The sequence below is a fragment of the Phoca vitulina genome, unplaced genomic scaffold, assembly GCF_004348235.1.
Source record: "Phoca vitulina isolate PV1807 unplaced genomic scaffold, GSC_HSeal_1.0 scaffold118, whole genome shotgun sequence".
Taxonomy (NCBI): Eukaryota; Metazoa; Chordata; class Mammalia; order Carnivora; family Phocidae; genus Phoca; species Phoca vitulina.
This window is the reverse complement of record NW_022589821.1, coordinates 784,795-810,094: the sequence shown is the minus strand read 5'-3', so window position 1 is coordinate 810,094 and position 25,300 is coordinate 784,795. Positions and strand designations below refer to the sequence as shown.

The following is a 25,300-nucleotide window of genomic DNA, read 5'->3' as shown; positions in this document are numbered from 1 at the left end:
GGGGGGGCGGGGGGAGGGAGGGAGAAGCAGGCTTCCTGCTGAGCAGGGAGCCCATTGTGGGGCTTGATCCCAGGACCCTGGGATTGTGACCCAAGCCAAAGGCAGACGCTTAACGACTGAGCCACCCAGGCGCCCCTCCCATGACCTCTTGTCCTATTCCATTTAGCCTCATTTCCCTGTACAGTCTATAGCAAAATTCCTCAAAAGTGTTCTCTCTGCTGTCTCTACTTTCTCTCCTCCTCTCTTTTCTCTCAGAACTACTTCAGTTCAGATTTTGTTCCCATCAACATGAAGAAACTATCTTTTCCAAGTCACTAGTTAACTTGATGCTACCAAATCCAATAGTTTTTCTCCTAAACATTTTTTTAAAGGAGATTAGATCTTTTTTTTTTTTTTTTAAAGATTTTATTTATTTGACAGAGACAGAGATAGCGAGAGCAGGAACACAAGCAGGGGGAGTGGGAGAGGGAGAAGCAAGCTTCCCGCTGAGCAGGGAGCCCGATGCGGGGCTCGATCCCAGGACCCTGAGATCATGACCTGAGCCGAAGGCAGATGCTCAACCATCTGAGCCACCAGGCGCCCCTGGAATACAGTACTGCTAGCTATGGTCACACCATGCTATACACTGCATCTCCATGATTAAAAAGCATCTCTGTAATTTACTTATTTTGTAACTAGAAGTTTGTACCTTTTGAGCAGCTTCACCCACTTCATCCACCCACCCCCACAAGCAACCATTAATCTGTTCTCTGTGAGTTTTTTGTTTTGTTTAGATTCCACATATAAGTGAGATGGTACTTTTCTCTGTCTCACTTATCTGAGAATAATGCCCCCAAGGTCCAACCATGTTGTCGAAAAAGGCAAGATTTCCTTCCTTTTTATGACTAATATTCCACATTGATATTTGGTGGACTGTTTTCCACCCACTAAAATGTTAAGCTCCTTGGGAGGTTTGTTTTGTTTTTTTCTATTTTACTCAGCGCCTGGCCTGCTAAATAGAAGACCATATTCTGCAGTTTTAGATATTCTATTTGGTTCTTTTTTCAAATCTGTCTCCCCCAAATTATTTTTTCTATTCTTTCAAAATCTTTGTACTTAGTAGTTTAAATATACTTATTTTATAAGCTATAATCAAGAGATTTATTATCTGAAGTTTCAGTTCCTACTGATTTTTAAGTGTTTTTTTTTTTTTTTTTTTAATTTATTTATTAGAGAGCGAGCGAGAGAGAAACAGCATGAGAGGGGAGAGGGTCAGAGGGAGAAGCAGGCTCCCTGCTGAGCAGGGAGCCCGATGTGGGACTCGATCCCGGGACTCCGGGATCATGACCCGAGCCGAAGGCAGTCGCTTAACCAACTGAGCCACCCAGGCGCCCCCAGTTCCTACTGATTTTTATAACAGTGACTCTTATTCATGGTAAATGAATTGTTTCTTGTACTTTTTGTCATTTTTTATTGTGAGCCTTGTTTTCATTGGGACTTTATCTGTAGGAATCCTGTGGGATTTGGATTGTGGACCTGTTCCTCCAGAGTAGTTTTTTATATGCTTCTTTACCCCGAGGGAATAAAGGGTTCTGAATAATTTTTTTTTTTTTTTTTAAAGATTTTTATTTATTTATTTGATAGAGAGAGACACAGCGAGAGAGGGAACACAAGCAGGGGGAGTGGGAGAGGGAGAAGCAGGCTTCCCGCGGAGCGGGGAGCCCGATATGGGGCTCGATCCCAGGACCCTGGGATCATGACCCGAGCCAAAGGCAGACGCTTAACGACTGAGCCACCCAGGCGCCCCCTGAATAATTTTTTATATTTATTTCTCGGCTTGGTTTTCTCCGGATGAAAATAATTTAAACCTATATGAGTGCAGGCCCATACTTAAATTTTCAGGGCATATTCCCACCCATCCCTAATCAGAACCCAGAGTGTGACAGAAGTTTCCTGGTTTCTCTGAACTAGGGAATGGGATTATTTTATTAAGGTCATCTCTGCCATGAGAGCAGGAGCCTTACAAGGGGATTCTCATCTCTAACTCTGCTCCAGGCCTAATGCTTTGTCTCTGGACCCCAAGCATTAGAGCATTAAAAAAGCATTAAAAAGCAAGTCTTTTGGTTACTGAGACTAGAAAAGCCCCCAGAACTGTCACGGCATTAAGTCCATACACACTGCTCATTCTCAGTTCCCCTTTCATTTGTTGCCCCTGAGGATTTTCCTTATTTCTTTCAGGCTTAGCTATGCATTTAAAAGGAAGTTTGTTTAAAAAAAAAAAAAAGTCTGTCACACTTTATCCAGTATTACTAGGTGTTTCGTAATGGAATTACAAAGGATTTTAAGGTTATATGGTCTGCCATACTCCAGAGTAAAAAATGACAATCTGAAAGTGTAAATTTTATATTTATAATAACTACTTTAGTATCTTTTCAGAGCAGATAGGCCTCCCAGCTTCAATAAACAAAATAACTCCACAGACTGCTAAGTGCAAAGGGAAAAACATACTTTCACGATGGAGAGATCTTGCTGTCACCTCAACCCAGGGATCGAAGTTGGCAGTGCAAACAGTGAGACTATCAGATACGATGCGCCTCCTGCGAGGATACAGTATGAAGCACAGTATCCCCCACGAAGTATCTTCGCCAAAAACATGTAACCTTCACAATGAAGTCCACTTTACAAAAGATACAGAGAATCAGAAAGCAAGCTAAATGGTACCACATGGAAACAATATGACAAATCCAAAATGCAGATGATGTTACAGGGAGAGACTGGTCTCTTCAAAAGTTGTTATGAAAAAAAGGTATTGTGGTTGTATAGGAAATCGTTTTTATTTTTTTGGAGAAGCAACTGTATAAGTTTTCTATGGTTGTTGTAAGAAACTATTACAAAGTCAGTGGCTTAAATAGTGCAAATTTATTACCCTACAGTCTGGAAGTCAGAAGTTTGAAATGGGTCTTGCTGGGCTAAATTCAGGGCATCGGCAGATAGGTCTTCTACATTCCTTCTGGAGACTTGCCTCTTATAAGCTAGATACTGCTTTCCCCAGCTCATGGCCATTTCTCCATCTTCAAAGTCGTCAATGACGCCCCCCCCCCGCCAAACCAAACTGTCATCTTTCTGACTCTCTTCTGCCCTTTTCCATGTTAAGGACCCTTGTGATTACACTGGGCCCACCTGGACAATACAGACTACTATCCTTATTTTAAGGTCAGCTGATTAGCAACCTTAATTCCATCTGCTATCTTAATTCCCCTTAGCCAGGGAAGTGGAAAATATTCACAGGTTCTAGTAATTAGAAAGTGGCTATCTTGGGGGAAGGGGCATTATTCTGCCTAACAGCAAATCTTAAGTACCTAGAAGGCTAAAGCTTACTTTGAAATGGTTCAGAAAAACTACGCATATGCTACATACCAATGAAGCAAATATGGCAAAATGTACTGTTAACTGAAGATGATAGTTATATAAGCTGTTCGTTGTTCTATTCTTTATGTTTTTACATATATTTAAACATTTTCTATTTTCTTAAAAATTGAAAAGTTTTTAGACTGTTTTAACTGAAAAGGTGGGGGGGGGGCGAACAGAACAGACTCCTATTTCAAAAGGAGGCCTTTCATTTGACCCCAGAGAACAGGAACGTAATGCGGCAGAATGCACACTGTGACGCTGCACTGAGCAGCAGTATGAAGGTGAAGCGTGGGCAGCCCTCCTGAACTACGGATACGGTTACTGTTGGGCTTGTGTGAGCTAACTCGCCCCCTGTTCTTGGCACAGAGCCACTAAAAGTCTTGTAATTTCCTAAGTGATAAGAACACTAGGAGCATCTTTTGTTCTAATGAGGCGCATCTGGGTGGGTGCTTGGATGGCTCCCAGCTGGGGGCTGGTCACCAGTAAGACCACGGCCTAATTAGAACCTTGAAACTTTCACTCTCCATCCCCATCCTCCAGACAGGGGAGAGGGGCTGGAAATGGAGTTAATGATCCGTCAAGCCTATGTGACAAAGCCCCCGTAAAATCCAAAAAATATGGGGTGCAGGAGCTTCCAGCTTGGTGGACAGTTAGAGGTATTGGGAGAGGGGTGTGCCCAGACAGAGCATGAAATCTAAGGGCATGCCCTTAGATTCTATGAAATACAGTATTTATGAAATGTCTACTACTTATTATTAGCATTATTCTAGGTACTAGTCTTTATCCTCCTGGGCTTAACATTCCAGTGGGAAAGAGAAAACAGTAAATAAATAAAACATACGTATGTAAAGTAGGGATAAGTACCTCTAAAAAGGTTAAGCATGAAAATGGGTTAGAGAGCGTCAGATGGGGCGGGGGGACTATTCTTAAAGCAGTAAGGAAAGTTCTAGCTCCTGAATTAAGTGAGGAAGTGAGGTTTGCATGTATCTGAGAAAGAATGTAATGAGTACAGGAAACAGCAAGAACGCTGCTTGAGACAGGTGCTTAATATGTGCAAGAAACAGTTAAAAAAAAAAGTGTAGATGAAATGCCATATCCAAGATGGAGAGCGGTAGGAAATGAGGTAGGCGAGGTAAATCTAGGGACCAAATCAGGTATGGCCTTGAATCAGGAGTATCAGTTAGGATATACAACTGAAAGAAGGAACAAGAGGGATGCCTGGGTGGCTCAGTCGATTAAGCGTCTGCCTTCAGCTCAGGTCATGATCTCAGGGTCCTGGGACTGAGTCCTGCATTGGGCTCCCTGCTCATCGGGGGAGCTTCTCCTGCTTCTCCCTCTGCTGCTCCCCCTGCTTGTGCTCTCTCTTGAGCTCTCTCTGGCAAATAAATAAATAAAATCCTAAAAAAGAGAGAGAGAGAGAGAAAGAAGGAACAAGAGAAATACTGATGCACTGGATGTGAAATATGAGAAAAAGAATAGTCAAGGATGACTCCAGATCTTTTATCTCTACAAGTGAGTGAATGATGTCTTCCATGAAAATGGTGAATAGTGGGATGTCTGGAGTGAAAAATGAAAAGTGTAGCTCTCTAACACGGTAAGCCTGAAATGCCTGAGACACAAGCTAGAGCTACGAGGAAATGTTTAGGGTGAAGATGCAAGTTCAGGAGCCCTAAACATAAAAACAGAGCGTGAAGTCATGGGGGTAAAACAAAATCATTTAGAAAAAGTGAGAGCATACAGAGAAGAGTCCAACACTTACGAACTGAGGACAACACCTAGCAAGTAAGATGGGAAGTGGTCTGTGCGATAGAAAGGAAGCCAGGAGCAGGTGTCCTGGAAGCAGAGTGACTTTTCCCCACATAAGTATCTCTAAAGATTTAAATATCTCCAGAATCTCTCCATTCTTTCAACTTTCCTGCCACTCTTCAGAATACCATCTTTTCTCTCCTAATCTACAGCAAATACTTTCCATGACCTTGTGGTATCAGCATGTAAGACTCCCCTGCCCCTACCCATTCATCTTTCAGAGAGCCAGTGAAGTGATCGCAAAAAAAGAAAGAGAAAAGTGTAATCTTACCATCTCAGACTTAGTATCAAAGACTTCCCATTACCTACAACAGCACATAGGTCCTTACATCATCTGGGATGTAATTTACCCAATTTACCTTTACAAACTTATCTTCTGCCACTCCTACCCCTAAGTATTTTATGGGCCAGGCATATCTACATATTCTCTCAGGCTTCCAAGCTTAACTGTGTGATATTTTCTTTACTTAGGAAATCTTTCAACTCTTACTTTAATACTATACAAAGACATTTCTTTTATGAATAGGGTGACAGTGTGTACTAGTTTGCATGGAACAGTACCAGTTTATACCCACTGTCCCCTCATAATGATAAAAAGCATCCCTTTTCCTTTTGATAATGTCTCAGTTTAGAGAGTAAATTTAGATGGTCACTCTATCTATGAAAGCCTCCCCGTTCTCCCAGGCAGTATTTTTCTTTTTTTAAAGATTTTATTTATTTATTTGAGAGAGAGAGAGAGAGACAGCGAGAGAGGGAACACAAGCAGGGGGAGTGGGAGAGGGAGAAGCAGGCTTCCCGCCGAGCAGGGAGCCCGATGCGGGGCTCGATCCCAGGACCCCGGGATCATGACCTGAGCCAAAGGCAGATGCTTAACGACTGAGCCACCCAGGCGCCCCCCCCCCGGCAGTATTTTTCTTCCTTAGTATTCCCAAAACATTTTGAACACCTCACTACCTGTCTCATTACTAAATTACTTGTCCATTTCCCTTAAAAAATTGTGAGACCCCAGAGGTCAGGAATCATATGTATTACTCATTTACTTATCTCTTGCACCTAACCTATACATGACAGGCACTCAAAAATTTTGTTGAATGAATTCCTGGCTTCAAGGATCTCTCTTGCAAGCACTCTGAGAGGAGAAGCCAGGTAGAGGAGAGGGAAAGAAAGGGTGTGGGGTTGAACAGAAAGCCCAAAACTAGAAGCCAGTTGAGAGAAGGGGTAATATGCTCCAGGATTAACAGGAAAGGATCCTACAAGGAATACCAGAAACTTTCACTCAAAAGGGTGCCTGACTCCAAAATGTTTCCAATCTATTAGAGAAGTATCTTACTTGCCTTGAAAAATTCTTATTTTGGAATTATTACAAAGAAACATCACCACGTTATACATTTTAAAAAATGTAAGCATGCTACTGGAGTCCACAGCAAGACTGCTCAAGTCTAGGAAATTTTTAGGGATTTGGAATTTAATCAGTTATGCATATTGCTCACCTTCAAAGTGGCAAATACATAACTAAATAGTAAGCTCCTTGCCGTATCTCTCTACATCCCTGGCTGCTGACAAACTCCCTGTTCAATGATATATTCGATAAATGTCTGTGATGATTAATGTAACTTACACTAGTTTTTTAAGTTTGCAATATACTTTTTAAAAAGATATTTAAGATTTTATTTACTTACTTGAGAGAGAGAGAGAGAGAGAAGCAGACTCCCCCCTGAGCAGGGAGCCCAATGTGGGGCTCAATCCCAGGACCCCGAGATCATGACCTGAGCTGAAGGCAGATGCTTAACTGACTGAGCCACCCAGGGGTCCTATTTGAGAGAGAGCGTTTTGTCATTTTTGACTTTAAATCAGTGTTTCCCTAAGTATTGTTTTAGACTACCTACACCAGAATTAATACAGACATTTGTTTAAAACGCATTTTTGCAGGCCATTTCAAAGTAGTAAGCTGGAATTCCTTAAGCAAAGGATCTGCATTTTATGTTTTCCTGGTGATTATTAGGCACTCTATAATTTAAGAATGACTGCCATAGGGGCACTTGGGTGGCTCAGTCGGTTAAGCATCTGCCTTCAGCTCAGGTCATGATCCCAGGGTCCTGGAACAGGCCAGCGTTGTCAGGCTCTCTGCTCAGTGGGGAGCCTGCTTCTCCCTCTCCCTCTGCCCCTCTACCCCCTGCCCCCGCTCTATTAAATAAATAAAACCTTAAAAAAATGATTGCCCTAAACCTTCATAAAAGAAACAGGCAAGTAAGCAATCTAGAGTGTATATAATTAAAGGAAGAGGAGTGAGACACATTTTTCCAACCTCCTTCAGAACTTAGCTATAAAACTGTTTTTCTTTGTGCAAAATACAACAAATGTAGGCGTTCTGTAGGAATATTATTAAAATAACACTTAAAAGGAGAAAAAAAAATCTTTTTCATGTTTTATCCCAGGGCACTAATAACAATGGGCAGAGGGAGAGAGGAGTTTTGAATGGTTGAGATCTTTCACATTGCTCTGAAGAATATCTCCTAGGTACATTTCATACACACATGTTTGGAAGAGCCTCTTCTCAGATAAACCATTTTTCAGGTGATACATTCATCACACAAATCTGAAAACAGTTGGGGGAAGGTGCACTTCAGTAGGAAAAGTAGCAAGGTGTATCTGGGGGCAAAGAGGAAGGCAAAATAGAAGAACAACAGTTGAGTGATGGCTAAATACCAAAACTGTGGGCTAAGAACCACAGAAACAGTATTTCATTTAATTCTCAGCACACTCCTGTGTGGTCTGGATCCCCACCCATCCCATGAATGAGGTAACTGAGACTCAGAAAGACTAAACAAACCTGCCGAAGGTCACACAATAAATAGGAGAGTCACCATGAAAACCTAGGTCTAAGGGCAATTGGCTGGCCCCACGCTGGGCATAGAGATTAAAGATAATTTTGTTTTAAATTTTTTAAAAGATTTTATTTATTTGACAGAGAAAGAGCACAAGCAGGGGGAGCTGCAGACAAAGGGAGAGGGAGAAGCAGACTTCCCACTGAGCAGTGAGTCTGATGCGGAGCTTGATCCCAGGATCCTGGTATCATGACCTGAGCCAAAGGCAGACACTTAACCAACTGAGCCACCCAGGTGCCCTTAAAGTTAAAATCTTAAGGGGGAAAAAAAAAAAAACCCAAACAACAACAACAGAAACTCACAAGGGCGCCTGGGTGGCTCCGTTGGTTAAGCAGCTGCCTTCGGCCCAGGTCATAATCCCAGGGTCCTGTGATAGAGCCCCGCATCGGGCTCCCTGCTCGGAGGGGAGCCTGCTTCTCCCTCTCCCTCTGCCTGCCTCTCTGCCTACTTGTTCTATCTGTCAAATAAATAAATAAAATCTTAAAAAAAAAAAAAAGCTCACAAAATCTAGGTCTAATTCCAGTACCCGGGACACACCCCTTCCACCACACCAAGGATGGCAAGTGTAGCCAGCTTCATATCATTGACGGTCACCTCTAACATTCTGTTCCATCAGTAAAGACTTTTATTCCATTATCATCTTCCATAGATACAACATATGGCAGCGCAGCACACACGGAAACCACGTATTTACTACGTCCACATTCCCGTAAACAGACTAATAAAAGCCAGAGGCCGCTGAATTCATGCCCTGTGAAGGTAACCCACATTTTTGCACTCTGAGGAAACTAGAGCGGGGAGGTGGTCATGACAGGGAAAGAGCAGTGATCTACAAGCCACAGGAAGATCTCACAAGACTTTGGCTTCACAAAAATTTCTCCAGAATATACCTCAGGAATATTCACAGCTCTATATACTAAATTAGTCATTACAGAGAAGGGAGAATGTTGTAAGTTGTAGCCCAGCTTGGTATTTATTCCACAAAAAGTAGGCCTACTAAAGCTCCTCCACGACAATTCCTGTACTTTCAAGGGACAAACATAATCACACATGTAAACCCTATCTCAACAAGTGCTTCAGAGATTACGGGCCTGTGCTCTCTACTTGAAACTGTACAGCAGAATGAATGGCCATTTGTCCCCCACCAAGCTGGAAGCAGACTGCACGTCAAGGTCCTGCAGGGCAAGGATTCTGTTCTGCACATCTTCAACCTACTCAAATACAAAACAGGCAGCTGAGCTCCTTCCAAGTTACCTAATGCCTCCTATTGCCAATCATTCCCAGCAATTAATTCTGCACTTTCCCAGGATGCAAGCTCTCTATTTCAGTTCCCTAAAGGAACTCACACACATATAAACCAAACTACAAAACAAATTCCTCAATGGGGGGTAAGAGCCCCTAAGGGGTAACAAAATGGCTATACAACAGGTTTCATCTTAGGTGCTACAAAGAGTGAAATTATCTCCAAATGTACTGTTTTACTGGATCATTTTAGAGGCTGCTTCCACTCCTAATGGTAGCAATCTCTAGAATCCAGCAATTGGTGAAATAGTAAAGGGTGTGGACAAAGGCTTCAGAAGAGTATGAATCAATGTGGGTATCTGAGCTTTATTAACTATTTCTCATTTGGAGGAGACGTGGCTAATACTGAACCAAAAGCGACCAACCTACTCTCCATTCAGGATAGAAACACACAGGACATACCACACCCTAAAGTGCTTATCATACTAACAATATATCTGGCAAGGTTGGAAATAAATCCGGCCGATCAGAGAAAACAACCTGACACAACTCTGGAGACGCTGGGAGATTACCGCAAACACCCCTAAAGCTGCTACAAAAGCCATCAAGCCTGTAAAGAAAGAAGCTGGAGTCCAAAGAAAAGTACAATTCACTTTTATCAAATTCCTGCTGAGCCAAGACTTACTTCTCCAAATTAAAGATGCAAAAATTACATATATGACACTGAACTAGAATTTGTCTTAAACTCTTCTTAGGGAGAATATCATGGATCCGACTCCTTAAACTGATCTACGCCGAAAACAAAGGCACATTTAATCCTTTTGCCTAAACTCCACTGTGGTTATTACTTTTAAGATTTTATTTTTAAGTAATCTCCACACCCAACGTGAGGCTCAAACTCACAACCCCAAGATCAAGAGTTGTGTGCTCCTCCAACTGAGCCAGCCAGGCGCCCCTTCACTTTGGTTTCTTGACATGGTATGCATTTGCTTATTGTAGGTTTCCTTCCCCACTGATTTTTAAGGTCTATGGAGTGAGGACTTGTCTACTTTGTTCACTGCTACATCACCAGTTCTCAGTTAAGTTCCTGGCACTTAAAAACCATTCAATAATTATTTGTTAAAAGAATAACTGGACCCTTTATGCTGTTTTAGCAGGGGACAGAGGAGGAGCTTAAGACTGAGCAAATGCTAAAGAATTCTAATTTCAAGGGCAGAACAGAGTAATTTCTGCTACTTCAGAATTATTCAGCCCCCTGACTAGATGAAGATTTCTGGTGGTTATTCTGTGCATAAACATCTTCCCATTTCTAAAGCAAGAAGCCTCAACCCCCATACAATATCCCCACCCTATTCTAGATGGTTAGTGAAGTCTTGGCTTTCCATTTTTAATTTGGTTTTGTGGGCCAGGGAAGTGAGGGCATGAATACACATGCCACTGCCACCCCTGGAAATTATGGATCAGGTGCACTATTTGGGTAATTAGCAACCAGGGCATCAAGGGCCCCAAAACAGTGTTTGTGACTACGATTTAGAGTGCAAAAATAATACAGAGCATCACCAACAGAGAAGATCTCAAGGTCCTTAGGTTTCTCAGCTGACTTCCTGCTGTTTCAATTTATGGTATAAATCCGATCAACCTTCTTACAATATGTTTTATCTTCCATTATTACTTTTACTGCCTGGCCTTCTCTACTCTGCTTTCTTAACCAAGCCACTCTGTCCCAATCTTCAAAAAAACCAGTCTCACTTCTATACATGCCTGTACCACCCTCCTAAAACACATTCCCTAGTTAATTAAACCTGTTCAAGTATATACTCTTCCGATGTCTTGATGATATTGTTACTCAATGCCCATCAAAATTATTTCTCTTTTTTCCACAGTAATAGAAGTACTGGCCACATGACTGTTCAGCTCCACTGTACTTCCTAGCCTCCCTTGCTAGACTCTTGCCAATAGAATAAAAAGGAAGTGATATGTGCCACCAGGTTCCTGGCTAAGAACTATAAAAGGTAGGCAAACTCTCCCATGCTCTTTCCCCTTCCCATTGGCTGCAACCCAGTTTCAACCCTGCAGAGAAGGACAATACCCTGGAAATTGACACCCCTGCTAGAGGTATCAGCATCCCTGTGGAATTTGTTGGCTATACAACTTTCAAGCCCCATCCCACACCTATGAATCAGAAATGCTGGGGATGGGGGCTAGGAATTGTGTTTTAACAAGCCCTCCAGGTGACTCTCTCTGTCCACTAAAGCATGAGAACCACTGTCCTAGGGATCAGTACAGAAGTTCATGTAAAAGAAATGGAGTTACTGAACTACCCCTTGAAACAACAGAGCAACAGGAACCACCTGCCTTAGGCAATTACATGAAAGAGATACTTTCTATATTGTTTGAGCCATTGTATTTTTAGATCTTTGTTGCAGCTGTTAGAGGCACTCCCCTGGTTCTCAAAACTTTTTGACCTCAGGATCCCTTTAAGAGGACACTTGTAAAAATCAAGGACTCCAAAGAGATTTTGTTTATGGGCTACAGCTATCAATAGTCCATATTAGAAATTAAAACAGAATTTTAAAATGTTAATTCGTTAAAAAAATAAATAAGCCCACATTAACATGACAAATCCTTTATAAAAAAAATAACTCTTCCTCCCCCCCCCCAAAAAACCAATATAGTGAGAAGAGTGGCATCATTTGACATTTTTTCCTACAAATCTCATTAATGTCTGGCTTAATTACTCACAGACAGCTGGACTCCCACAGCTGCTCCGTGTTCAATCTGCAGCCCCACCCTGCGCTTACTTGTAATGTTTCCTATGTGTCTCCTCCAAACAGTGACAGTTTCTTACTCTCTTCACCTTCACAGTTTTGAAGAGTACTGGCCAGGTTTTGGTAAAATGCCCCTAAATGTGGGTTTACCTGATGTTTTCTCATTAGACTGAGGTTATATATTTTTGACAAGAATATCACAAAAGCAATGTTGTATCCTATCAGAAGTACACGATGTCAACATGCTGCGGTATGATATATTAACTGTAATCACTTGACTGAGGTGGTGTTTGACAGGTTTTTCCACTGAAAAGTTACCAAGAGGAGATACTTTTGAGGCTATGCCAAATCTCATTTTCCATTAAACTTCCACCCACTAATTTTAGCATTTATAGACCGTTCTTGCCTGCAACAATTACTAGTATTTGCCTAACGTTTCCATCATTCCTTCTATATTTATTAATTTGAGTTTTACTGTAATAAACAGCTGTCTCCTATTTATTCAAATATTTATTTATAGCAGCAAGGACTTGTGGATATTTATTTTAACCTATGGGTTGTAACCCATTAACTATCATTACTTATTTTGTTCTTCAAATTGTCCCAGATCTGGCTGTTGGAAGCTCCTTCACATTGGCTTACCATTTTTTCTTTTTAAAGCATTTTGTTACTTCTGGTACCTATGTGATAGTTCAGGTCCATATGATTTTTTTCTGCCCTAGTCATTTCTCCAAGGAACTAGTTTTTTGGTTTTTTTTTTTAAGATTTATTTTTATTTGGAGGGGGGAGAGAGTGCGAAAAAGTGGGGGGAGGGGCAGAGGGAGAGTCTTTGAAGCAGCCAGCACCCCCCACCCCCAGTGCAGCTCAAAACTCACGACCCCGGGATCAGTCTCACAACCCAGGATCACAACGTGAACCGAAACTAAGAGTTGGACGCTTAACCAACTGCACCACCCTGGTGCCATGGAACTCTAGCTTCTTTTTGGAGAACGGCACTTAGAAACCGAGATCTGGTGTCAAGTGTGCTCACTGCCACAGTGGTGTCACGGCTTCTGAGTCCTCTCGGGAAAAGGAAATACATGTACATATATTAAAACTTGTGAGTTCATACTGATACCAGAGAAGGATATTCTTTTTTTTTAAGATTTTATTTATTTATTTGACAGAGAGAGACACAGCGAGAGAGGGAACACAAGCAGGGGGAGTGGGAGAGGGAGAAGCAGGCTTCCCGCCGAGCAGGGAGCCCGATGCGGGGCTCGATCCCAGGACCCTGGGATCATGACCTGAGCCGAAGGCAGACGCTTAACGACTGAGCCACCCAGGCGCCCCCAGAGAAGGGTATTCTAACAATCTTTTCAAATGATCAGAATTGTGGATATCTTTATCTTTGATATACTCAAAACTCAATACAGGGGCGCCTCAGTGGCTCAGTTGGTCAAGCGTCTCTTGATTTCAGCTCAGGTCATGAGATCAAGCCCCCCCATTGGGCTTTGTGCTCAGCAGGGAGTCTGCTTGAGGATTCTCTCTCCCCCTCTCCCTCTGTTCCTCTCCCTGCTTGTGCACACGCTTGCTCTCTAAAATAAATAAATAAATCTTCTAAAAAAAACCCTCAATACATGTGGGCAAAGTACTTGAACAAGAAGATATATTAATGGCCAATAAGCACATGAAACGATGCTCAACATCATTAGTCATTAGAAAAATGCAAATCAAAACCACAATGAGATATCAATTCACACCCATTAGGATGGCTATAATCAAAAAGATAGAAAATAGTTTATTGGTGAGTATGTAGAGAAACTGGAATCCTAGTACAGTACATTGCTGGTGGGAATGTAAAATGGTACAGCTGCTTTGGAAAATGGCTTGATAATTCTTCAGAAAGTTAGATTATCATATGACTCAGGAACATCATTTATAGGTAAATACCCAAAAGAACTGAAAAGACCGATTCAAGTGAAACTTATGCAAAAATGTGTATAGCAGTACTATTTGCAATAGCCAAATGTCCATCAACTGATGGCGGATAAGCAAAATACAGTATATTCCTATAGTGGAGTATTACACATAAAAAGGAATAAAGTACTGTGGTATCTGGGTGGCTCAGTCGGGCGTCTGACTCTTGATCTCAGCTCAGGTCTTGATCTCAGGGTTGTGAGTTCAATACCTGGTACAATATGAATGAACCCTGAAAACATGCTAAGTAAAAGGAGCCAGACACAAAAGGTCACATATTGTATGACTTCATGCATATAAAATTTCCAGAATAGAGAAATCCATCAAGATAGAGAGATCAGTGGTTGTCAGATGCTGAGGGAAGGAGAAATGGGTGGTGACGGCTGAGTGAGTATAGTTTTCTTTTCGGGTGATGGAATTGTTTTGGGATTTGATTTAGATGGTAGTTGCACAACACTGCAAATGTATTAAATGCTACTGAATCGTACAAATTAAAATGGTTAATTCTATGTTATGTGACTTTCACCTCAATTAAAAAAAAAAGCACAGTAGTTTCTAAGGGTTACTTGCAACGTGAAATCTGAAACCTTATCAATGGAACTCTTTACACTGTTACATTAAAATCCATTGGTCTACCAAACGAAAACCCAACAGCAAACACTTAAAAAAAAAAAAAAAAAAAATCCATTGGTCTATCTTATCTTACACTTGGAATGGATCTTTCACCCAAACGTGATTTTGTTACATCATGCCCTGGTCATTAGGAAAATTCTGATCCACTAAATCATGTAGATTTCAAGTGTCGGCACATTTCATTATACAATAAATAAAATAATCACCTTGGTTAATGTCACCACTAATCACATCAGAAAAGTAAGTTCTGGGAAGCTGTCAAACTCATGGTTTAATTTTTATTCATTTTATTTTAATATTATCACTGGGCACAATCAGTTGTTTTCCCAAATCTAAAGACCATGGTTTGTTGACTATTCTTTCATCAAGCAGAAACAGTGTTCTATGGAGAAGCAGCCTGTCAGCCTGCAACTCAACCACACTGCTCCTGGAGACAACCCTGTACACTGCGCTCCAATGCAGCAGAAGTGCCTTAGGAGTACTCCCCACTTCATCACACAAAATATTCAAAAGCCATGATCTGAAAGGTCAAGATAAAATAAAACTCATTTTCACTCCTTCATCAGAACACTCAAGTGAAATTGGATTTTTTTTCAAAATTTTACTTTAATTTTTAAAAAAGATTTACTTATTTATTTGTCAGAAGGAGAGAGCGCGTGAGCGAGAGAGCACAAGCAGGGGGAGCGGCAGAGGCAGAGGGATAAGCAGGCTGCCGCCAAGAAAGGAGCCTGATGCGGGACTCGATCCCAGAACCCTGGGATCATGACCTGAGCCGAAGGCAGATGCTTAACCTACTGAGCCACCCAGGTGTCCTGATCTTTTTTCTTTTTTTTAACTCCAAGTTTAAACTGTGCAACAGTGAAGAATACAATGACTATTGGTATAGTTTGGTGCCACTGCTCTGATTCATGCTAAGGCACCAGCAGCTTTACTCACCATTGCTTCTGGATCATCAGTGCAAACGTCAACACAGTGAAAAAGAAAAAAAAAAATGCCTTTCTATTATAAAGTAGTTTTGATCTCAAGACTCCCTGAAACACTCTCAGGAATCCCCAGGAGTCCACAGATCACACTTTGAAAACTGCTAGCCTACTCCAACTAATACACTTGTTTAATAAAGTAACCTACCAATTCATATTATTTTCCACATTTTTTAACGTAATCTCTACCCCCAACGTGGCATTCAAACTCACAACCCTAAGATCAAGAGCTGCATGCTCCACCAACTAAGTCAGCCAGGTGACTGTTTTCCAGGTTAAATGCAGTTAAATGCAAACTACTTGGTGGTAAACCTTTCTTCTTTGTACTTCTCTTTAATACCCACCATATGAAATGCCCCAATAGACTACATAAGTACTATTATTGCCTAACCAACTCTAAATGGTTGGTTTAGGTTGGTTCAGGTTGGTTCTAGGTTGGTTTAGGTTGGTTCACCTTAACTCGTATCAGTTATGTCAACAGACCTTCTTTCTACTACTCCCCAGGCTACAAAATCCCATACCTAAAACCCTCTCCTTCTGGTCCATTTAAATTTAGTCTATTTTAATTACCTCTCTTTTGATTTCTAGAACTTTCTTACTGGCTCACTTTTCTACTGAAAAAAGACTCTTGATCTAGGCCAGGGGTCTGCAAGCTTTTTCTGTCAAGGGCCAGACAATAAATATTTTAGGCTTTGTGGGCCATCTACTCAATTCTGTTGTTGTAAGGAATTGGGTGTGGCTGTGTTCCAATAAAACTTTATTTACAAAAACAGGCACTGACTGTACTTTGCTGACTTCCCATCTAAACTCTTCCAACATGTAGGTCAATAAATCCAGTCTTAGTAGAAAGATATGCCAAAAGTAAAAAATGGAGGCAGCCACAGACTGACTAAAAGGAACTAGTAAGAGCACTGAAAATAGCAGTAAACAAACCCACTAGATAGAATATTAGTAACAGTTGCTAAAATGCGCCGAGTTCTTATTATTGCTAAGTACTAAAGTGCCTAGAACCAAAGTGTTTTACAATACATTATCTCATTTAAGTCCTTTATAGGAGGGTTTTAATAATTTAAATAATTCTCCTTTTACAGAAAACAGAACTACATAACTACATAACATTCCAAGGTCTCACAGTCTAAATGAGACTTAAATGACTAAGCCTAATTCAAACACAGAGGTCTTTCTTACTTCTAGGTCCATGTGGCATCCATCTTTATTGCAATTCTTGGTTTTTTGATCCAAACTAGTAAGACAGTTATTCCTAATAAGAATGGACAGGCTATTGTTCACTTGCTCTTACTGTGTCTCTTCTGTTTCACGGAGTTCCCCACACAAATGTAGCTCAATCATCGAATGGAAGAACCTAGGTGGTCATGTTTTAGGTAACACAGTGTTTAGTAATGTACACCAGAGACCATAAAGGCCTCTATGCTTAACTCTGACAACTTAGGGTATGCTGCCTAAAAACTTAATGAATAGGAGGTAAGCAATCCTCCCCCACTGTCATCTTATAATAAGTCCTTATAATAAATCAGCACAAAAATAATATATTATGCTAATACATATAATAAATCAGCACAAAAGTTCTGACATATAAAGAAAATCCTGCCAGATGTCATTTAAAACAAGGGATAGTAGGGGCGCCTGGGTGGCTCAGTCGGTTAGGCGTCTGCCTTCGGCTCAGGTCATGATCTCAGGGTCCTGGGATCAAGCCCCGCATCGGGCTCCCTGCTTGGCAGGGAGTCTGCCGCTCCCTCTCCCTCTGCTACTCTCTCTGTCAAGTAAATAAATAAAATCTTAAAAAAAAATAATAAAATAAAATAAAACAAGGGATAGTAGAATGAAGGAGACAAAGGTGGTCAAAGGACAGATTTCACACATCCTTCAAAATGACTCTTCAGCCACTCCTAAAACAACAACTAGGGCCTAATGAGAAGAAATAAAAAGCCTGTCGATTAATAAAATGTCTTAACTTATGCCTCACTGGTTATAACTATCTAATCATAAGATTATCCCTACTAATCTGCTTCCAAACACCAAGAGAAAAGTTAGAAATAAAAGGTTGCAAAAGATCTTTTTTGAAACCTACTGGTCCAAAAAGCAAGCATCAGAATACAGACAGAATCTTAAATTAGAGAGGGTGGTAAGGGGAGAAATAAACCTTACATCCTCACTTCTTTATATTTAATATAAACCAATGTAAGAGGGAAACCTACTACCGCACATACACACATGTAAAATGGCTACTTCCCATGGAGAACATTATCAAGTAATCGTATAAAAATGGCATCAACTAAAAAAGTTAATTATTACTTCCACGAACTAGGGAATCTCACAACTCTGACTGAATCTTTAGTCTCTAGGTCTGAGCTAAGTTGGTCTAATGCTGTTTTATCTTCCAGTATTCAACTGACTGGGATACAATCTCCCTTAATTCATTTATAAAGAAAATGAAGAATAGTGGCTCCAGCTACTCGGGGTAGGGAAATAACTGGGGACAGCCTAGGGAATAAGCATGGGCCAGCCACTCTGGTAAATCCCATTCAGCAACCCTTAAAGAAAGTATAACCTCATATGTACCTCCTAACACTTGCACCAAAATTCACATACCAAAGGGAAAAATATACATATTCAAAGATTGTTGGTTGTAAAAATGTGGCAAGAGTACAAATTCACAGGCTATAACAAAAAGACTGAATTAAGGAGCTTCCTTTAGATTGCAACCTGACAAAACTTATTAGAGGATAAAGTAGCTTGAAAGTTCCCTCCCACTCCAGCTACTGCATATCCCTCCTATTCGACTACTGCATATCAGGCCCCATTATTCTGAATGGTCAGACAACAAGCAGAAAAAAATTCACATAAAACAACTGTAATAGTATGTCCCCCTTCTATTCATTAACACACTTTATTTCATATTTCCACCTAATACAAGAGCCACTTCATATATGTATCACACCTAGGAAACACATAAAGAGAAATTAAGAAATTAAAAAAGACACCATGGTAAATTGGTGGTAAGTTGAAATACAATTTCTAAATGAATGTTGAGCTCCTAGTAACCAATGAAAGATACAATCATTCCAAATGAATCTCCAAATGGCAACACCTGCAATGTCTGGAAGCTTAGCTCTCTAATTTTTCCTTCTTTCCATGTGCTGACTTTCCTTTTGTACAACTCTAACTCCGTAGCAGATGGCAGGGGAGAACAATGCATTTTTATAATACACTAAATAGAACAACAACAAGAAATAAAAGGAAAAGGGGAGACTCAAAGGAGTGGTTAACAGATATTATTTGATATCTATTATCTGGCTTTTTGCTTCTCCTTAAAAGCACCACCTTGGCCATCAACTCCTGTACCCTTGGCAATCTTGAATGATTAGAAACAGTTTGGGGCGGGGGTGGGGCGGGGTGGGGTGGGGTGGGGTCTTAACAAATTACAGCTGTTAAATCCAGGCAGCAATTCTCTGTAGGGACTCTTCCTCAAGCGGCACACCTCTCAATGGGGGCAGGAAGAAAAGATGCAGAACAAATGGACTCACCTCCCAAAAGAGTTACTAATCCACTAGGAACACAGTCACTATCATTTGGACAGAGAAGCTCCCTCTCATTTTGCCACAACAAAAATATCTTTTTTTTTTTTAAGACAGCAAGGGAAGAGAGAGAGAGAGAGAGAGTGTGTGTGTGTATCAAATGGGTACTTTTCTTGTTCTAAACCTTCCCCTTTTCCTTGTCCATCAGCCCAAGTAAGCAGAGATGACGCAGACTTCCTTATATAATAGCCTGTGATTTCCTAGACTGCAGGCCTTTCCCTTTGTGTTCTGTATACACTTACACACGCGAGCGCGCGCATATTCTCACTGCTTTGCAGCCCCTGGCGTGATGCCAGCACTCAGTCAGCTGGTTGACTCCATTCACAGAGCAGGGTTGGAGCTGACATGGAAAAAAGGGGGGGGTAAGTGAGGGTAAGGGGGAGCTAGAACCATCATTGCTACAGACAAAAGAAATTTTTTAAAAAAGAAAGAAAAAGAAAACCTTGGTATAACATTCTTCTTATAGCTTCAGCTCAAAGAAAACTAGAAGCCAGAGACCATTACAGCAAAAGGATGAAGCAGAAGGACTGAGGATCCAAACCGAAAGGAGCTTTGTATGAGAAACGATTACTCCACAACAAATTTTAAAAAGCAACAGTATTTATTACTTCAATCCCATTAGAAACCTCAGCATATTACCTTCTACACATAGACAGGAAAAGGCTGTGAAGAACTAAAAGCAATTCTGACTTTCTGCTTTTAGAAAAATAAAAAAAGGGGGGGGGGAGCAAGACAGTTAAAAGTACTTACAGGTATACATTTTTCTGCTCCCTCCTCTAGCTGCCAGGAAAGCTGGAGACAAGAAGGGGGTGGGGGGAGGGAGGGCAGAAAAAGGAGGAAAAGAAGGAATAAAAGATGGGTTTAGGTTTTTGTTTTTGTGGGGGTTTTTTGGGGGGGGAGGAGGTGGGGAAAGGTTCCCTTTCTCTTTTCTATCGTTAAGAGAGGCTTTTTCTATAGCACAGGGACGACCCCATACGTGCCAGCCCCCTTGAGAGACCTGCAGAAACCCGGTCTCCAAGCGGGCACTGCCCTGCCAATCACATGGCGTACTGTTACATTAAACAAAAGAAACAGGGGGATGCTTACTTTTACCCATGATGCCTAGCGGGGGCAGGAGGGGGGGGAGAAAAACCAGTTGTAGCCGGTTTATAACCTCAGGACATGGAATTATCTCTTAATTTTTTAAAATGTCATTTGTGGTACAAAAGTCAGTTAGTCTCCCCACCCTAACTATCCCCCCCCCATTATTCTGGCCTAGTGCCAAACTTTGCCTTCATTCATGAGAGCTAGTTTCCTCTCAAATCATGATGCTTTAACTGTTTAGTTTCCAAAGCAAACGTCTAGGACAGGAAATCACAGCATCAATAACAAAACATGCCCCAAATTAAAAAAATATATAATAAAATGAAGACACCGCCAACCAAGCTCCTTATCTTTACCCCTTATTGCTAGTGCCAGGGGAACATACATCGATAAGACAGTAGATGTGTTCATTAAAGATTTGCTCCTGGAGCTGTCCCACAGGTAGATACTGATTTAGTTGATCAATTCACATCATTCAAGGCAGTTGAAGCCACATCCAACACAAATTACAGCAAGGTTTCAGAGCAGAGTAGTCATGATAGTGTATGTATATTCCATAAAAATGGGTTAGGCCCTTGTTACACATATTTTACCACAATTAAAACAAATTTTTAATGGTTTAGGCCTAGCCACAGTATGGTTGCACTATCATTCTACTCTCCTGTGTCCCAGCTAGAACACTCTTTCCTCTTCACATTTCAGCAAACTTCTCACCCACCACGTACCATTTACCACATCATCCTATGTCATTCTATAGACTGATCAAGACTCCAGACATGTCTGAAACTTTCTCCTGATTTTCTTTTTTCTGTTTTAGAGTGCCTGTCTCCAGTTACTTTATAGGGAGTTTTCATTTCTCAAAAGTACTCCTAAGGGGTCAGGAAGTGGTGGGGAAGAAAACCAAAAAGGAGGTAAAGCAGTAATAATTGTTTTTGAGATCCACTGGCTGGGAGACCCTTACTCTAGGATCTCTGTTTAAGGAAATCAGTTCTTTATAAACAGTAACAAGGAATAATGGGGGAGGGGGTCCTTATTTTTCAGCTGATCTCTCCTATCAATATACCACCCCAAACACCTGTCTCATTTGGGCCTCTGAAACGCAAATCATAATTGTACTAGCTCCATCAGAATCTCTCACAAAACCCTTATTTTCCAAACATTAAAGCTTCTAGACTCTAGAGAATACAGAGAAAAATAATCTATACCCTACCCAAAGATTTTAGTTTGTAAATAAAAGTTTTCCTGAGCAATCTAATATTAACCTCAATTTTCAGAAAACAAATACTGAGCTAAATCTAAAACAGGCAGTATTGGACACTGGCAAAAGGCATTCAATAATTTACAAACTACGAAGGAAAACCCTACATCTTCTCCAACATAAGCTTCAAGTGGATGATGATGTGACATCTCAGTCACAATAAGATGTACTTAATCGAAGTCCATCAGAGGTCCCCAGATCTAGGTAGGTACTGCTGTTATTTTAGGAGATAAAGGAAATCATATGTCTGTGAAAAATGGGGCCAAGAAAATAATTCATTTTCCTCTTATTCAATACATTTCCATAAGAGACCAACTATTAATTTCAAACTGAAGCTCACTAGCTTCCATGTTTAATCAGGGCAGGGAAGACTGTATTTTTCAACCATCACTCAGAGATTATGCTCATTTAAGTCCACTGAATACATTTTACTGCATTTATACACTGATCACTTTCTACCAGTCTTTGAGATCGTATAAAAGGCTTAGATACAACCAAGCAGTTAATACTGATTACCATTAGCTGTGAGTTTAATTCTCCACCATCACACAGGCTAAGGCAGTACACTCCATTTACTACAGTACCTCCTCTGTCCACTACACTGCTTCGGAGGCCAGAGGTGCCACACATGTTCTCAAACCAACAGGTACTTTTCTTCAGGGTCCTGAAAAATTACCAACAATGTGGCAGCCAACAACCTGGATCTTTTCAGCTGAATCATAATCATCCAAAACCAGAGGTCCTTATTGTGTAAGCTGAAAACTGTAAATTTTAAAATACTTCTTGGTAACTACTATCCAAATTGTGATGCTCTGAAGAACATCAAATTCTTTCAGAAAAGGAAAAGATCTAACATTCACTGAGCATTTTAATGCACTAAATATTTATTTCATCCACTCAACAAACCAAGAAGATAGGGTCCTTTTCCTATTTTATAGATATGGAAATTAATTTGGTGAAATTAAGAAATTTGAATGAAGTCATTCATTCAGCTAACAATAGCAGATGCTGGCTCCAAAGCCCATACTCATTCCATTACACCATGATGACTTGAGCATCTCTTGGCCAAAACTCAAGAGCCCAGTTCACTATGCGTGCCTCGCCGATCTCTACTCTAAGCCACTGGATTAAAGAAAACGTTAGCCAAGTACAACTGAGGTAAAAAATACAAACTCTTTGGCAGGCATGTATGATTTCCACACACAGAAGATTTGATCCAGGACTTCTCTAGAAAGACTAATAAGGACACACAATCTAGATACGGACAAAGGAGATCTGATAAATGACCAGGAAGGTCAATTCATAAAATTCCATTATGAGGAAAGAAGCGATTATCCAACCAGACTCAGGAAACAAGACTTCAAATTAAATACAACTAAAAGCTTGAAGGTACTCCTATAAAAGAAGTATTAACTTCGTACAATCAAACACTTAAAACCCTCACCAATAACAGGAACAAATTTGCAAAAATTATATAGTCCCCATTTTTGTTCTTCACAAATTTTAGAATAACCTGCCAATTTTTTTGTGCCGATTTTAACATAAATCCCCGGGCTCAGAGAACAAGAGAATCAAAATCAGAACTACTGTTAAGGTTGAAAAATAAAATTTATTTTTTTAAAAGCCAACTTTAAGATTTTGTATAAAATCCACAAACTAATATTTATTGGTGTCCAAGAAAAACAAGCTGAAGTTTATCCAGCTGTTAGTCCTCTCTTGCAAATTCCCTTTAGTTCTGTTTTCAGTGGGTATAGTCTATTTGGATAAATCACCTCAAAATGTTTCAAAATAACAACAACAAATCAGATCACAGAACAGCAGAACCCCATTTATACGATCAGTAAGATTCACTTTTTTCATTAAATGCAGAAAACCTCAATTAGTCAAACGGAGAAGTTAATGCTTAGGAGATAGGAGTTCCTCTCCAGATTATTTAGAGATGGTACACAAACAATCAAGCAATACTACAAAAAACCCACAAAACAAACAAACACCCACCACCACCACAAAAACCATTTTGCTTTCACAAAGCTTAATACACAAATTGGGAATTACTTCCAAAATAATGTATTGATTTTAGTCTCTAGAAATAGGTGATTTGTATTCATTAGCTAAAATAAAATAATTTCAGGGCGCCTGGGTGGCTCAGTCGGTTAAGGGTCTGCCTTCGGCTCAGGTCGTGATCTCTGGGTCCTGGGATTGAGCCTCGCATGGGGGCTCCCTGCTCAGCAGGGAGTCTGCTTCTCCCTCTCCCTCTGCCCCTCCCACACTTGTGCGTGCATGCACACACACACACTCTCTCAAATAAATAAATAAAATCTTTAAAAAAAAATTTTAAAACCAGAATAATTTCTATTTAAAGGGGGAAAAAGTCAGTCCTCAATTATGTGGGAGTTATAAATTAGTGATTGATCGACTATCACTAATTGGGAGAATGTACTTATTAATATTTTGGTTAAAACCAAGTAAAGACTAAGGATAGTAGCTTATAAAGCAGAATACAGACTGAATCTTACACAGGTAGAAGAGGAAAGGAGAACAATCCCTGTCCTGACATAGCATTTGAGTTAGGAAGTACTGTTCGTCTCAAAGCAGGATTCCTTAACGTGTTCACTCCTTCTGGGTTTACAGGAAGTCAGATTGCTACAGAGGTCATAAAAACCTCTACTGACTCACATATTGCAAATAAGCATAAAAAGCTACTATCAAACCCTACTATCAATGACTTAATCACCATACAGAAATAGAGAAAGTAAATTACATCAAATATTTCATCGCTTATGTAGCATGAGATGTTTCTAGACCAGTCTTTTCTATGAGGCTGGTTTAATTTTCCAACAGCACTAGGGAATTCCTCTGCCTAGCCCCAGGAAACAGAAACATGAAAATCATCTAGACCATTAAATTAGTATTTAACACCTACAAAATTATAACTCTCTTCTTCCAAAAAAACAAAGCAACTGTAAGAGGGGCCCACAAGGTACCTAACTAGGATAGTCTTGAATCCCTAACTTACTACTCTCATCCTTGTACTAGTAGCGCACTATTGATTCTCAGTGACCAGGCCTGAGAACATCTCATTTATTTTTTTTAAGATTATTTATTTGAGAGAGTGCACACACACATGTGCAAGTGGGGGGAGGGCAGAGGGAGAAGGAGAGAGAGAGAGAAGTAGACTGCCTGCTGAGCGTGGAGCCTGCCGCAGGGCTTGATCTCAGATCTCACAACGCCAAGATCATGACCTGAGTTGAAATCAAGGTTGGATGCTTAACTAACTGAGCCACCCAGGTGCCCCTCATTTCTTATTTTTTAAAAAGTAGGCTTAATGCCCAGTATGGAGCCCAATGCGGGGCTTGACCCTGAGATCAAGACCTGAGCTGAGTCCAAGAGTCAGACGCTTAACCAACTGAGCCACCCAGGTGCCCCAACATCTCATTTCTTAATACCTGATTCCTGACTAATTATTTTCATTCCCTCCTATCTGTACCTTCCCTGTATCTTTGCAGGGGTAAGCTCCTTTCAGGCAAGCCACAAATGTCCGTACTTCACAATAAAATTCTGGTTCTTTTTTTTTTTTTTTAAGATTTTATTATTTATTTGACAGAGAGACACAGTGAGAGAGGGAACACAAGCAGGGGGAGTGAGAGAGGGAGAAGCAGGCTTCCCGCGGAGCAGGGAGCCCGATGCGGGGCTCGATTCCAGG

The 25,300-nt window shown here is 40.7% G+C and overlaps 1 protein-coding gene across 4 annotated transcripts in view; it reads right to left on the bottom strand.

The window, feature by feature from the left end:
* Positions 1 to 25,300, bottom strand: part of GATAD2B (GATA zinc finger domain containing 2B) — a 91,297-nt gene that overhangs the window by 34,947 nt on the left and 31,050 nt on the right. Inside the window, exon 2 of one of the 4 annotated variants that reach the window (XM_032398602.1) lies at positions 20,007 to 20,048. The exons of the other annotated variants lie outside the window; for them this stretch is intronic. The gene's annotated coding sequence lies outside the window, so the exon portion shown is untranslated. The remainder of the gene's footprint in view (positions 1 to 20,006; positions 20,049 to 25,300) is intronic. 4 annotated transcript variants of the gene reach the window in all.